Source organism: Mchenga conophoros, linkage group LG18 (genome assembly GCF_057382185.1).
Source record: "Mchenga conophoros isolate Kocher_MC1m ecotype Shallow Benthic linkage group LG18, M_conophoros_male_GT1.1, whole genome shotgun sequence".
NCBI lineage: Eukaryota > Metazoa > Chordata > Actinopteri > Cichliformes > Cichlidae > Mchenga > Mchenga conophoros.
The window spans coordinates 8295171-8298433 of NC_140543.1; positions in this window are offsets into that span (position 1 = coordinate 8295171).

The window sequence follows — 3263 nt, forward strand, 5'->3', positions numbered from 1 at the left end:
AGTTGCTCGTTTTAATCTTTGTTTCCAGCTTTGGATTGTCACATTTGGAAACGGTTTTCATTTAAAACGCTCAGTTACTTTATTATATAACTGAGACGTTTGTTTGATTTAAATTCAAACCTGGCAAAGTTTTGTAGAGAAGGTTGTTCAGATGTTTTGCTGTGATGTCTTTAGATATTAGACTTTACACTCATAGAGACAATAAGCACAAAACAAGGGCGCCACAGAGGCTGTGTTACTCAAGACATGGAGCTGTTTCATTTGGCCCCTTAATTTATTTTGAAAGTTAAAAGAGAAATCATGTTTCTCCAAGCTGTGCCACTTTTGTCCATGGATGGATGGATGACTGACTGGTTATTCAGAATATCTTAGCAAAATCTAGTGAGACTCTTTTATCTTGGTGGAAGGAGCCTTTCTGAAATCTCTCTTTAAATGATACTGTTTTTTCTGTCTCTGTCCAACTAGTCCCGACTACAGTGGGACCCTCTGCCTGTGCTGCGTCCTGTGCCAAGTTTCCAACAAACACAGCGTTGAAAGAGGCTGTGCGTGATTTATTAAGGCCTGATTCACTGGCAGTGAGCAGTACATGCAGGAATACTACCAGACATTGTTGCTGCTCCCTCAGTTGCTCACCCAGTAAGCCACAGAATTTCTGTCCCTAATGTTCCTAATAAAACAATATCAACACCCAATCTGGGAATTCATGGAGATTATAATGTGCCTATAATGGAATTTATCCATTGCAGCTACTGAAGTCCATTTCTGATATTAAAAAATGTGAGAAGTTAAATGAAACGTCATAGAAATTGTCATCATTTTTATTATTTTCATTAAGTCAGTGTTGACTTTTATTTTTTAAAATAGACGCTGTATCATAGTAAACAAATAGTCAAGCCAACATTGAGCTAAGCTAAAATATTGACTTTCTCTGACGTCCACAGCCCCTTTGATCTTAAGTGGGTCAGCACAGTGAAACTCCTCTTTCTGTTTCTTTACAGAAACTTACATTTAATCAATAAGATTTTTTAAATATAAGAAAAAGAAGCACAATTACAACTGTGCATTTCATGTTTTCTACTTGATAAAGAAATGCTGCTGTAGTAAATTAAAGAAAGCTGTCCACATGTAAGAAGTAAAGTAGTGTAAAGTAATAAAATAACTTAATTACTTGGGTTTAGTATGTATGTTCATGGGGGAGATCATTATCAGTAGGAAAAGCTTTAAAACTTGTCAAGAAACAGTTAAAAATTCAAAGTTCATGTACAGTGGGCCAGATTGGAGTCTTCCCCTGGCCAGTTCATGGTCCCAGGGCCTTATGTTTCACACACCTGCTATAAGCAGTCCATTTATTGACAAAGAAATGTATGTATTGGGTCAGGATTATTAATGAAATTCCACTTCCAGACTCTAAAAACATATTGTAGTTTTGATTCAGCTGACTGAAAAGCTAATACTAGTCACGTGTACGGATTTTAAATTCTGATTTTGACTCACTTTGTATTTTGATTTCTTGAGCAAAATCAGCATCCATGTATTTATTTGTAAAAACAGTTTAAATAGTGTGTTAGGGATTTCATTAGTCTATTAATTAACCTTTACCGATTAACTTTAAATTTGTTCCTTTTTGTTAAAAATGTAAAATGCTGCATTACTTTATTTATATGATAATAACCTTCGTATTGAACAAATAATAGCAGATGGATGAGTGGAAACCTTTCTGTCTAATTAAACAGCTCAGCGTTAACTGAGGACCTTTTCCTGTCAGCTGTATTCTGCTCATTTACAGCTTCAAACTTTTATTAAGTGTGCCTATGCCAAGAGGCACACTTATTCTTCTTGGACTGTATTACTGTAGTTTTGAATAAGTCACATTTATTAGGGATGTGCCCTCTGTGACATCATACAGAGCCAAGAGTAGAAAAAATATCTAAAACAAGTTTGAAGCCTTTTATTGTCTCACAGGGATCAGTATCCCCCTTTTTAAAATTTATATTTTATTTTTATTAATTACTTTTATTATTTTATTTTAACTTTTTTGAAATTTTATTTAAGAATAAAAACTAAATAAAATAAAAAGTTTCCTAATTTTTAATATCAGTATCCACCACTGTACCACTATATATACAGTACTGTGCAGAAGTCTTGAATCACCCATTTTATTTCTTTATATTTTGCTTCCAAGGAGCCACACTTGTAATTTTTTTAACAAGATCTTTTACAAGTGATCTTTCTGGAGATTTTTCAATGTTTTTCATTCATTTTTACTCCAGTCCTTAGATGAATGTTTTTGTTTGTTTCTTTGTAAAGACACTAAATACTGATCTTTCAATTGTTCCACCGTGAAAAAGCTCCATAATCAAAGCACATAAAAGACTTAATCTAGCAAACAACCAATTTTAAATGATATCTTTAAGCACTTTGTTGCCAGCAGCTTTCCTGAGCTAACTCTACAAAACAGTGTGACTGGTATAAAACAGCATTTTTGCTCCAACAAAAATGGTGATTAACAAAGAGCTAGTAGCTGAAAACCTGTCAGTGTGTCCGTAAAAAAGCAGGAAACTGGACAAGTGGAGGACAAAAGTAGAAGTGGCACAGTACAGTGTCTGAAAATCATGTTCTTAAGAAAGAGAACAAAAACCATTAAAGAACTGACACCAGAGCTGAGAGATGCTTTAGCCCTTCAGTTTATTTATCTACTGTTTGCTGAAACTTCAGAATAAGTCTCAGTGGAAAGGTGGCTGCCAAGAAGCCAATCCTAAGGAAGGGAAACAAGGAGAAAGGGCTGAAGTATGCCAGATTATACAAGAACTGGACTGAAAATCAGTGGCAACAGATCTTTCGAAACCAAATTTGAATATGTTGTTTCAAATAATTGTCAATATGTGTGGAGGAGGTCAGCCATCTGTAACAGACTGTGGGGGATGATTCATTTTTCAGCATAACAATGATCCCAAACACACAGACCCCCCCGAGTCCAGACCACAACATTACTGGAATCATGATGGAATCAGCTTGACAGAGAATAAAACAGCAGACAGCCAAAATCTAAAGAAGAGCTTTGAATGTCTTTCAAGAAGAGTGTAGAGAAATGACAAGAAAGCTTCCCCAACAGAGTTCAGGCTGCGTTGAGAAAGAATAAAGAAAGAATTAAGCTTTGTTTTCATGTTTTGGTTACATTTTTCTTTAATAAAACTGGTAAATTTCAAATTATGCTTCGTTTTCTTCCAAAGACACAATTTCCCATGCTGCCTTTCGAGGGGGGC